The following is a 13,817-nucleotide window of genomic DNA, read 5'->3' on the forward strand; positions in this document are numbered from 1 at the left end:
TTAAAAATCAAGGCATCAGGTCTCTCATTATACCCTTGATGAAACAAGTCCAGAAAAATGTGAGTGATTTTCTCAGCAGGACACAACCAAACGAGTCAAATCCAAATCTCTTGATTTTCAAGAGATTATACCTTTCAAGAGATTATATAATCTTGATTTTCAAGATTATTATACCTTTTGCCACAATAAATTTTTTTAAAAATTACCTATGGAGAGACTACTCTGTACCAGGTACTGTGCTTGGTGATATATGGAGGCAAAAATGTGTAAGACTGTGTTTCTATCCTATAAGAGGAATGAAATACACATGAAGAGATAAGACTATACTAGACTATGAAATTGTAAATACAGTTGTATAATAAAGCTACTGAAAAGCCTTATTACATTATTAACCACCATCTCTGGAAGAGAAAAGGACAAATAGTATCAGCCAGTATCATACATAGTAAGTGATGAGGTGTTAGTGTCCATAATAGGGAAACACCATTTTGGTGAGGAATAATCAGAGATGTTTGTAAGAAGGAATGATGGCTGATCTTTCCTGAAAGAAAGATGGAGTTAAGACAGGCACAAGACAATGTAGAGGACGTTCCTAAAAGGCATGAATGTCTTTGGCAAAGATGTGGTAGTGAGAATGATCAAGAAACATCTTGGTGAAAACACAAATGAAATAGTTTGACTATGCTGTATATACATATAATTCTTCTGTAATATATACATTATACATAAATTCTAAATCACAAGGAAATGATCAATATAGTATGTTATGATTGTCTATTTCAATGCCCAGGCTAGTGCTGGACCATAGTAGAAGCTCAATTAATGTACAAATAATTCATTCACATAGTAAAGGTTGTGTGCAAGCTAAAAGATTACTGCAGACTCTCTAGAGATATTAAAGCATCCTTTATAAATCCTCCAAAATTATATAATCCATTTCTCTTCCCAAATAAAAATGTAAGTTTTAAGGACCACTGGAAATCAGCAGTTACCTAGGTAACTCACTAGGTAAAGTACATGAGAATTAAATTCTGATTGTAAAGTATTTCCTCTAATGCCTGCGTTTTGAAGAGGCAACAGATACAACATCAAAGCTTCCACTTAAAGAGCAGATAAAAGGAAACAGATGACTCAATTCTGATACATCTAAATATCTACTTATGATTTCAGTCATCTTTCTTTTGAGCTTTTGGTTATTTTTAAAACCACCTTCCAACCATGGCCAAATGAATTCACAGTAATAAGAACTAGGTGATATCTAGACAATAGAAGTTACTTGAGTACTTGAGGCTAAAAGAGAATCTTAAGGTTTTCTGAATGACCCAGATTAGAGAAAAAGGAGACTCGCTTATGCTACCTACTAAATATACGTGCCAAAATATTTAGATAACAGCCCAATATTGCTAATCTACATGTATGTGATGCTCAGAGTGACAGCTTAAAAAAAAATACTTGTTTGAAAGATGGCCATGCTACCAAATCACCAAAACATCAGGATAACCACTGGAAAATGTCAGTCATCTGAATATGTTGCTGGGTTTGTAATGAACATGGTTGATTCTGCTGCTTTCGCGCTGGCAACCTGCCCTCTTGTTGGATAATGGTGGTCACAGATGGTCAGAAGAAAGACAACATCTGCTGGAGGCCAAAGTTTCTGGTTGAAAGGAGGAAAATATGTTTCCCTGCTGCTGCTGCTGCTGCTGCGTCGCTTCAGTCATGTCCGACTCTGTGCGACCCCATAGATGGCAGCCCACTAGGCTCCTCTGTTCCTAGGATTCTCCAGGCAAGAATACTGGAGTGGGTTGCCATTTCCTTCTCCAATGCATGAAAGTGAAAAGTGGAAGTGAAGTCACTCAGTCATGTCCGACCCTCAGCGACCCCATGGACTGCAGCCTTCCAGGCTCCTCCGTCCATGGGATTTTTCCAGGCAAGAGTACTGGAGTGGGTTGAGAAATAGTTGACTCCTCTGACTCTTCTCTTCATTAGAATCCTTTGTGTTAATACATACTAGAGTTTACTGTTAAAACTTTAATTTAAAAAAAAATACAGTTATTCAATCTAGAGACTATTTTATCAAAGCCCATGAAGCCAAACCCATGTGTGTGGTTCTTCCCACAAAATTTATCACATGCTAATGACAGATGTCATGATACCTAGCATGGGATACACTTGGGTCCTCCGTGAGACTATGAATCCATTGAGGATTTGGGGATTGTAACTAGTTTTTACACTAATTGAAAGACAAAGCAACAGAGAAAGATTGAAATTAATGACTTTTCATCCAAGTTAATACTAAAAAATATCAGGGCATAAGGAAAGGTTGAATTGACTTGCTTATTAGTAATACATCCTAGAGGTTAACTTACTCACCCTTCAGTGGCAAACTGGAAAGCCCAACCTCACTCACAGGCAGGGCTTTGAAGTTTAACATTACCAGATGGATGAGAGCTGATGAGAAAAGATACATCACTTCTGCCAGGAGGCAGTTCACAGAACAGAAGGGAGGGGGCTGAATTGTGCTCAATACTCTTTTCTCTCACTAGTCATAGTGCCCAAGCCCCTGCCCCTGCCCAGAAGAGCAAGAGATCCTGAAGGCAGCCAGTGTTACTCTATTAAAGAGTCCTTCCAAATGGCAACAAGATACAAAGCAGGAAAAGTTTCCCATTTCCAACAAAGAGCACCATTCATTTCTAAACGGGGTTTTATTTGTTGTTTTTTCATGTCTCCAATACCAAAAACAGTGCTCTGCTCAGTAAGTGGTTATTTATAAACATTAACTGTAAGTGTGATGACCTCCAAAGACAGAGATCAGTTTTTAAAGTCAAGGTTGAATCCTGCTTCAGTATCTCTCCAACTGTATGCCTTTAGGCAACTAATTGAACCTCCTTGATTTCATCAACTGTAAAATCCAGATGGTAAATACGTAGCTCACAGGAGTCTCATGAAGGTTAAATATCTCAAGAGTTTATCCCAGTGCTGGTGGGAGCAGAGAGGCATTCAAAGCTGTGAGCTCCATTCCTCTTCTTTCCTCCTAATAAAGCTTGCTCTCAGGAAAAATAAATAAATAAATAAATAAATAAAATCTGGTCCTAAGCACCATTTAGGGCTTCCCTTGTGGCTCAGCTGGTAAAGAATCCGCCTGCAATGTGGGAGACCTGGGTTCTGTCCCTGGGTTGGGAAGATCCCCTGGAGAAGAAGAGAAAGGCTACCCACTCCAGTATTCTGGCCTGGAGAATTCCATGGACTGTATAGCCCATGGGGTTGCAAAGAGTGGGACATGACTGAGAGACTTTCACTTTCACTTTCAGACACCATTTATGCTCCCATCAGTAAGTTTTCCTCTGCCAGGGCCAATTTTCTGCTTTAGCCCTTTCGCCCAGTATAATAAAAGGCTAGTTCAGTCAGGTGTGGTCTAGGAGCCAAACAAGAGGGACCTCAGATGAGGGAACCATTTTGGAAATCAGAGCCTCTGGAATTTTCTGTCATTATTTCCAATGCCACCTCAATCCCTGCACCACTTGGAAGGACTCTAATGCTTTGTTTCTGAAGGATTGTCACAGGGACAGTGTCCCTTAAATGGCAAGAGGGATATGAAGGACGAGGAACAGGAAAAGAAATAAGAAAGATCTGGGCCCTGAATGCCTTGCTGCTAAAAACAAACAAAATGGGGTTCAAGATTTGTGACTGAGTGCTAAAATGTTTAGAGAATTGAAACTTAACGTGCTTGCGTTTAATTGCTCCTTAATGGCACACAGAATTACTAGACATTAAATCACTTTAGAGGAGTGCAGGCAGAATCACTTTATCTGGGTAAAGTCACTTTTAGTTTTCTTACACCAGCCATGAAATGCTAGAAGATATCACAATTGTTTGTCTCATCTGGAAAATATTCCTAGGTCATTAGACCCTACCCACAGCCAAATGTCTTCAGAAAAATTAATGACCAATTTGCCTGAGATACATAGTATATATCAACTTCATTTTAAGGAAGTCATTGTAAGAAAACTGGAGATTCAAAGGGGACTTTGAGACCTATGCAGAAGCAGCATTGTATAGTGGAAATAACACAGCCTTTAGGAATAGGTAGGGCTGAATTCTGTTTCCTTTCTTTGCATTTGTACAGTATATCTATTATGGATGAGTCACTTAACCACTCCTTGCTGCTGCTGCTAAGTCACTTCAGTCGTGTCTGACTCTGTGTAACCCCATAGACGGCAGCCCACCAGGCTCCCCCGTCCCTGGAATTCTCCAGGCAAGAACACTGGAGTGGGTCTCCCCCAAAAGTCCCAAGAGAACATTCCCTTCCACACAACACTGAGAAACATGCTGGGGAGCAGAGCACCATCCGCTTCGAAGAGGAAATGTACTTTGGATAAAGGCAGGAAGCACTGCCGTTGAATGGACTCCCTTATTACAATGAGAATAAGATCCCATGGTGGCAGCTTCACTACCAGCCGTACAATGGGGCAGGTGGCAATAATTTGCAGCATGGCTAGCATGGAAAAGAGGATAGCTTGAGGGACTTCCCTGGTGGTCCAGGGGTTAAGAATCTGCCTTGCAATCCAGGGGACACTGGTTCGATCCCTGCTCAGGGAACTAAGATCCCATATGCTAACAGAGTAACTAAACCAGAGGGCCACATCTCCTGAGCCTGCATGCCACAACTGGAGAGTCTGCATGCCAGAGTGAAAGATCACACATAATTCAATAAAGATCCTGCATGCTGTGACTGGGACCTGATGCAGCCAAATTAAAAACATAAAAAATAAAAGACAATACCTTGACCTGAAGGGATCTTTGGCTGATATAGTGCATGTTACCAGGTGTGTAGTACTCCCTGGAGTTATGCAACAAAACAGTCTCATCCCCAGGGACTGGTATATGGTAGCCCACTAAGAGTCCAGTTCATCCATGTTCCACACACAAACAAAACTCTAATATGTTAAACAACACATGAAGGCTCCTCATTTAATTTCCATATCTTCATTCATAAACAGTACTCTAGATCATGAGAGTATATTCTCTCTAAATAGAAAAATCATTGCACTTCATGCTATCTACTAAAAAATTCAGTATTTTAATAGTTTTATTTCAATTTTGGAAACATCACACATATCCTATGGATGTACTACTCCCATTTATTTAATTATCCTGTATGACTACTGGGTGGAAAGGACTTTAGGAATTCCAACTCTGCCATTTGACCTGTACAGCTCTGTAGATCTGGAGATGCCTGAAACATGTGTGGCTGTATGGATGCTCTATGGATCCTACTATAAGCCTCAGAAAGAATCACAGTGGGTTTGGAGGCAGGCCCATACCCCTTTTGGTGGAAAGCAATGCTTCTTCTGAAAAATAGTTCTTGATTGCTTTCGGATCCCTGTAGAGACTGAACACCTCACCATGAAAGAGTAGGGAACTGTACACCCCAAAAGAAACTTAGTTATGTATTCCCAGCAGTATCCATGATCAAGTGGGGCCGCAGGTATAAGAATGAGTTTAAGAAAGTCTTTGGAGACAAACAGATTGCAGAATTGGCTCCACTACCAATGTGCCTACCCCTGATTCCTGTACCAGGTCCTGTCTTGTATTCCTCAACCCACTCCTATGCCCTCATGGAGAATTCCCAATAATCAACCAACTTACTAAGGAAAAAACTGACTTACAGAAGACTGCATCATATACTGACCTGAAAGGAGAACCCTGTGGTATTATAGCCTTATCAGTTAAGGCCTGAAGGACAGTTAAGTAGGAATTGTTCCTAGTTGGAAAAGCTACAAGAAGTACATCTCACAGTCCCCTGCACATGGAAAGAATGAAGGCCTGAGATGAATCTCTGTATCAATTCATGGGGTAATGGCTGCATGAATTGGCTGTATCCAAGAAGAAGAAAATCTCCTCTACCCTCCTAGTTCTTTGGGCTGGTCTAAGAAATAAATTGACATGAGATATTAACAGGAAAAAAAAATCAAACAAGTTTAATAACAGGATGAGATGGTTAGATACCATCACTGACTCAATGGACATGAATTTGAGCAAACTCTGGGAGATAGTGGAGGACAGAGGAGCTTTGTATGCTACAGTCCATGGGGTTGCAAAAAGCCAGACACGACTTAGCTAGTTCACAAAATAAATTGGAGAGGCCCAGAGAAACTGAGTCACTCACCAAAATGGTCAAAACCTTCACCTATCTTCACCCATCTTCACCTAAAGACAAAAGAGGATGTTGGAGGAAGGGGTTTGGGACATCAAATGGGGAGGAAGGCAATTCATGCAGAGATGGAAAAGAAAATATTATGTTTGGTAAGTAAATATTTGCTAGACTCTGCAGAGACAATGGGACACAGAGAGGAATTTTAACACACATTACTAGTTTCCTCTCATCTACCATGTTTAAATCATATTATGTTTATCTATAAGTATGAGTTTACTAACCTTAACAATCATCCCTGGTAGCTCAAAAGGTAAGGAATCTGCCTGCAATATAGGAGACCTGTGTTTGATCCCTGGGTCTGGAAGATCCCCTGGAGGACAAAATGGCTACCTACACCAGTATTCTTGCCTGGGTAATCCCATGGACAGAGGAGCCTGGTGGAGTTGCCAAGAGTCGGACATGACTGAGTGACTAACACAACAACATATTTATCTGTGGAGATCACTCCCTTCCTAGAAGAGGTCTCCTATCTATCTTCTTTCAGGCAGTTAAGAGGAAAGTCAAAGATTCTTCCCAAGTCTTTTAGACATGGACTGTTTCCAGCTCATAATAATCTACATGCAAAAGAGACATTGTGGGGTGGCAAAGTTGACTCCCCTGTACCTGGCAGCAGAACCAGAATGAACAAGTTTTGACTTTGGTAAAAAGCTGTGTGAAAGAAATATGTGGATGAATCAGTCTTAATGAGTTCAGTGTGTAAGAATATGTGTGACCATACAAATGCTTCCTCCAGGGTCCCCGTGGTGGCAGAGGAGCAGAAGAGACTTTCACTGATAAGGTTCATAAAAATTGTCTCCTCTACGGGTATCATTCACCTCCTACCCTTGCCATGGCAGTGGTCGTCATGAACAAAGCAGCCTGGCTGGCAAAAACAGAGAACATTCGTTCATGTGTAAAACATGAACTTCCTCTCACCACGCCTAGCCTGGCCATTAAAACAGCCAAGTCTCACTCTTGTCGATAACAATGACGACTTCTGTCAAGATGACTTCTTGACATAGTTTCACATTCTAGGGTGCTGAGCCTGCTACCTGGTAGTAGAGAGCATCAGAAAGGTAGACAGGCTTTCACACTTCAGTTAGCAATACCATCTTTAAATTGCCTAAGAAAAGAAAACATTAAGGAATAATGAAGTACCCTTAAAGAATAATGAAGTAACCTATCAAAGACTCAGTTAAACGCCATCTTGGAAATGTCACTTTGAGAGGCTAAGATGAGTATACTCTGAAAAGCAATCAATATTTTGTGCTATTTATCTCATAGTCAAAACCAAAGAATGAAAGAGGGTGTGGCACCATGCAGTGTTACACCAATTGACCTACTTACAAAAAAAAAATTACTGTACTCCAGGCTCTGCTTATTTATAGGTATGAGGCCCAAGAGAGTAATTCTTTTATTGCACTTAAAGTTAAAACTGCCATGCCACATGCCCATTTGGGGATCCTTATGTTATGAGACAGACAGGGTTATTAACCGTAATTACCAATGGAAAACTGCTGCTATATAATGAGGGCAAAGAGGAACATTCTAGACCACTGAGGATCATTTTGAGTACCTTTTAATGTCTTCAAATCCACTATAAAATGTTCATCTAAGACTAAAGCAACCCACATAGGAAAGTCCATCAAAGGCTCAAATATCTCAGAATTGTAAGCTTAGTTCATCCTGTCAGGTGAAAACTCCCAACCAGCCAAGGTATTTTAAAAAGAGAGAGAGAGAGAGAGAGAGAGAGAGAGAGAGTCAAAGCAAATAAAGATGAAATGCATAACAGGGAAAGGGAATTATAACACCAAAGGCCTCATGAACAAGTGCAGAACTGAGATTTTTATCTCAGTATTTTTGTAATATCTAAATGGTATCACTTAGTCCATGAGTTATAAAATATAAGGCAAGACTGTGATTCAGCTAAGGTAAGAAAAAACACACCTAGAGGTAAATGTTGTAACTGACAAGACTCTGTACCTCCCCTTTGGAGAAGATACAGTAGGTGCAACTTTGTTTTTGTAAAGGATGTGTCCATACGTGAAAAATCACCACACTATGCTGCTGTTGTTGTTTGGAATTTCTCACACGGAAAAGAATGTGTACAAAGCACAGTGAAGTGGCAGACAAATCAGAGTAGCTCATTTGTTACCCACTTTCACTTTGTTTTAGGATTGTACCGTATCTTGTACTGTAGCTTCCTGATCTTTAGAAACAGGATAACGTATTGCCCAGGTCTTCTGGAATGAGGTCTTCTCAGCAGATTATACTGAACAAGTCTTGCAAGAGGGAAGTGAGCAACGTGAGATGGCACACTCACATAAGGGAACAAGACCTCCTTGAAACTATGGTGGTGAAGACATCTGGTTCTCTGGAGTAGTTCTGAAGGAGGCTCTACTCTAGCATGCCAAGTGTAAGCAGCAGATAACAGCGGCAGGGGGAGTTCACCTAGGACAGTCCCGTAGAGTGGCTGGGTGATTCTGTTTTGTTTGCAACAGTGAGGAGGCAAGTATAACTTCCTGACCTTCCTGAATATTTGGTATGCCACAAAGTATTTTTTTAAATAAAGCTCTAGCTAGAGTTTTCCTGTTAATTTATAATCATGAACCCTGACCAATAAAATACTTGCTTACATAAAGTAATTATTTTAATTTTATAAATTTTATGTTTCTGCTTAATTATATATCGTAATTATATAATTCTTTATTTTTCTTGAAAAATGTTGAGACAGAATTTTGATATGGTAAAATTGTAGACCTAGGGTGAATGGTTCCCTGAGTTTTGACAAACATCTACAACTGTGTAACCCACATCATTATCCAGGAATGAGATGTTTCCATCACTCCAGTAAGTTGCTACATGCCCTTCAAAGTAAATCCTCCCCCCCAGAGGATACCCTCATTTATCTCGACTGCAATAAATCAGTCTGCCTGTTCTAAACCTTCTCATAAATAGAATTTCACAGCAAGTACACATCAGTGCATTAGTGTCTGACTCCTACACTTTAGGATAATGTTTTTGTGATTCATCCATGTTTTGGTGTGTATCAGTTTTACTGCTCAGTTGTATGAATACGGCACAATTTGCTGATCCATTCTCCTGCTGATAGACATTTGAGCTGTTTTCATTCCTTGGGTATTATGAATAGAGTTGCCACAAATATTTCTTTACAAGTCTTTCTACTGACATAAGTTTTCATTTCTCTTCACTAAGTACCTAAGAGTGGAATTGCTGGCACATAGAGTAGATGAATGTTTAAGATTAGACGAAACTTACAAACTGTTTTCCAAAATAGATGTACCATTTTACAGTTTCGCCGATAATGTCCTGAACTTCCAGTTGATTCATATCCTCATAAATGTTTGGCTTTCCCAGTACTTTTTAATTTTAACCATTCTAGACAGAGTATAGTGATATGTCACTGTAGCTTTACTTTGCATTTCCCGGATTATTACAATATTGATCACATTTTCATTTTATTATTGGCCACTTACATATCTTCCCTTAGGAAGAGTCTGAATTAAGTATTTTGTTTTTTTTTATTAAATTTTTATTTTTACTTAATTTTACTTTACAATACTGTATTGGTTTTGCCATACATTGACATGAATCCACCATGGGTGTACATGTGTTCCCAAACACGAACCACCCTCCCACTTCCCTCCCCACATCTCTCTGGGTTATCACCATTCACCAGCCCCAAGCATGCTGTATCCTGAGTCGGACATAGACTTGCGATTCGATTCTTACATGATAGTATACATGTTACAATGCCATTCTCCCAAATCATCCCACCCTCTCCCTCTGAGTCCAAAAGTCCATTATACACATCTGTGTCTTTTTTGCTGTCTTGCATACAGGGTCATCATTGCCATCTTTCTAAATTCCATATATATGTGTTAGTATACTGTTTTGGTGTTTTTCTTTCTGGCTTACTTCACTCTGTATAATCGGCTCCAGTTTCATCCATCTCATCAGAACTGATTCAAATGAATTCTTTTTAACAGCTGAGTAATACTCCACTGTGTATATGTACCACAGCTTTCTTATCCATTCATCTGCTGATGGACATCTAGGTTGTTTCCATGTCCTGGCTATTATAAACAGTGCTGCGATGAACATTGGGGTACATGTGTCTCTTTCAATTCTGGTTTCCTCGGTGTGCATGCCCAGCAGTGGGACTGCTGGGTCATAAGGCAGTTCTCTTTGCAATTTTTTAAGGAATCTCCACACTGTTCTCCAAAGTGGCTGTACTAGTTTGCATTCCCACCAACAGTGTAGGAGTGTTCTCTTTTCTCCAAACCCTCTCCAGCATTTATTGCTTGCAGATTTTTGGATCACAGCCATTCTGACTGGTGTGAAGTGGTACCTCATTGTGGTTTTGATTTGCATTTCTCTAATAATGAGTGATGTTGAGCATCTTCTCATGTGTTTGTTAGCCATCTGTATGTCTTCTTTGGAGAAATGTCTATTTAGTTCTTTAGCCCATTTTTTGATTGGGTCGTTTATTTTTCTGGACTTGAGCTGCATAAGTTGCTTGTATATTTTTGAGATTAGTTGTTTGTCAGTTGCTTCATTTGCTATTATTTTCTCCCATTCAGAAGGCTGTCTTTTCACCTTGCTTATATTTTCCTTTGTTGTGCAGAAGCTTTTAATTTTAATTAGATCCCATTTGTTTATTTTTGCTTTTATTTCCAGTATTCTGGGAGGTGGATCATAGAGGATCCTGCTGTGATTTATGTCGGAGAGTGTTTTGCCTATATTCTCCTCTAGGAGTTTTATAGTTTCTGGTCTTACATTTAGATCTTTAATCCATTTTGAGTTTATTTTTGTTTGTGGTGTTAGCAAGTGATCTAGTTTCATTCTTTTACAAGTAGTTGACCAGTTTTCCCAGCACCACTTGTTAAAGAGATTGTCTTTACTCCATTGTATATTCTTGCCTCCTTTGTCAAAGATAAGGTGTCCATATGTGTGTGGATTGATCTCTGGGCTTTCTATTTTGTTCCATTGATCTATATTTCTGTCTTTGTGCCAGTAGCACACTGTCTTGATGACTGTGGCTTTGTAGTATAGCCTGAAGTCAGGCAAGTTGATTCCTCCAGCTCCATTCTTCTTTCTCAAGATTGCTTTGGCTATTCGAGGTTTTTTGTATTGCCATACAAATCTTGAAATTATTTGTTCTAGTTCTGTGAAAAATATGGCTGGTAGCTTGATAGGGATTGCATTGAATTTGTAAATCGCTTTGGGTAGTATACTTATTTTTACTATATTGATTCTTCTGATCCATGAACATGGTATATTTCTCCATCTATTAGTGTCCTCTTTGATTTCTTTCATCAGTGTTTTATAGTTTTCTATATATAGGTCTTTAGTTTCTTTAGGTAGATATATTCCTAAGCATTTTATTCTTTTCGTTGCAATGGTGAATGGAATTGTTTCCTTGATTTCTTTTTCTACTTTCTCATTATTCATGTATAGGAATGCAAGGGATTTCTGTGTGTTGATTTTATATCCTGCAACTTTACTATATTCATTGATTAGCCCTAGTAATTTTTTGGTGGAGTCTTTAGGGTTTTCTATGTAGAGGATCATGTCATCTGCAAACAGTGAGAGTTTTACTTCTTCTTTTCCAATTTGGATTCCTTTTATTTCTTTTTCTGCTCTGATTGCTGTAGCCAAAACTTCCAGAACTATGTTGAATAGTAGCAGTGAAAGTGGGCACCCTTGTCTTGTTCCTGACTTTAGGGGAAATGCTTTCAATTTTTTACCACTGAGGATAATGTTTGCTGTAGGTTTGTCATATATAGCTTTTATTATGTTGAGGTATGTTCCTTCTATTCCTGCTTTCTGGAGAGTTTTTATCATAAATGGATGTTGAATTTTGTCAAAGGCCTTCTCTGCATCTATTGAGATAATCATATGGTTTTTATTTTTCAATTTGTTAATGTGGTGAATTACATTGATTAATTTGCGGATATTGAAGAATCCTTGCATCCCTGGGATAAAGCCCACTTGGTCATGGTGTATGACCTTTTTAATGTGTTGTTGGATTCTGATTGCTAGAATTTTGTTGAGGATTTTTGCATCTATGTTCACCAGTGATATTGGCCTGTAGTTTTCTTTTTTTGTAGTATCTTTGTTAAGTTTTGGTATTAGGGTGATGGTGGCCTCATAGAATGAGTTTGGAAGTTTACCTTCCTCTGCAATTTTCTGGAAGAGTTTGAGTAGGATAGGTGTTAGCTCTTCTTGAAATTTTTGGTAGAATTCAGCTGTGAAGCCGTCTGGACCTGGGCTTTTGTTTGCTGGAAGATTTCTGATTACAGTTTCAATTTCCGTGCTTGTGATGGGTCTGTTAAGATTTTCTATTTCTTCCTGGTTCAGTTTTGGAAAGTTGTACTTTTCTAAGAATTTGTCCATTTCTTCCACGTTGTCCATTTTATTGGCATATAACTGCTGATAGTAGTCTCTTATGATCCTTTGTATTTCTGTGTTGTCTGTTATGATCTCTCCATTTTCATTTCTAATTTTATTGATTTGATTTTTCTCTCTTTGCTTCTTGATGAGTCTGGCTAATGGTTTGTCAATTTTATTTATCCTTTCAAAGAACCAGCTTTTGGCTTTGTTGATTTTTGCTATGGTCTCTTTTGTTTCTTTTGCATTTATTTCTGCCCTAATTTTTAAGATTTCTTTCCTTCTACTAACTCTGGGGTTCTCCAGTTCTTCCTTTTCTAGTTGCTTTAGGTGTAGAGTTAGGTTACTTATTTGACTTTTTTCTTGTTTCTTGAGGTATGCCTGTATTGCTATGAACTTTCCTCTTAGCACTGCTTTTATAGTGTCCCACAGGTTTGGGGTTGTTGTGTTTTCATTTTCATTAGTTTCTATGCATATTTTGATTTCTTTTTTGATTTCTTCTGTGATTTGTTGGTTATTCAGAAGTGTGTTGTTCAACCTCCATATGTTGGAATTTTTAATAGTTTTTCTCCTGTAATTGAGATCTAATCTTAATGCATTATGGTCAGAAAAGATGCTTGGAATGATTTTTGATTTTTTTGAATTTATCAAGTTTAGATTTATGGCTCAGGATGTGATCTATCCTGGAGAATGTTCCATGAGCACTTGAGAAAAAGGTGAAATTCATTGTTTTGGGGTGAAATGTCCTATAGATATCAATTAGGTCTAACTGGTCTAATGTATCATTTAAAGTTTGCATTTCTTTGTTGATTTTCTGTTTAGTTGATCTGTCCATAGGTGTGAGTGGGGTATTAAAGTCTCCCACTATTATTGTATTATTGTTGATTTCCCCTTTCATACTTGTTAGCATTTGTCTTACATATTGCGGTGCTCCTATATTGGGTGCATATATATTTATAATTGTTATATCTTCTTCCTGGATTGATCCTTTGATCATTATGTAGTGGCCTTCTTTGTCTCTTTTCACAGCCTTTGTTTTAAAGTCTATTTTATCAGATATGAGTATTGCCACTCCTGCTTTCTTTTGGTCTCTATTTGCGTGGTATATCTTTTTCCGGCCCTTCACTTTCAGTCTGTATGTGTCCCTTGTTTTGAGGTGGGTCTCTTGTAAGCAGCATATAGAGGGGTCTTGTTTTTGTATCCATTCGGC

Source organism: Ovis canadensis, chromosome 6 (genome assembly GCF_042477335.2).
Source record: "Ovis canadensis isolate MfBH-ARS-UI-01 breed Bighorn chromosome 6, ARS-UI_OviCan_v2, whole genome shotgun sequence".
Taxonomy (NCBI): domain Eukaryota; kingdom Metazoa; phylum Chordata; class Mammalia; order Artiodactyla; family Bovidae; genus Ovis; species Ovis canadensis.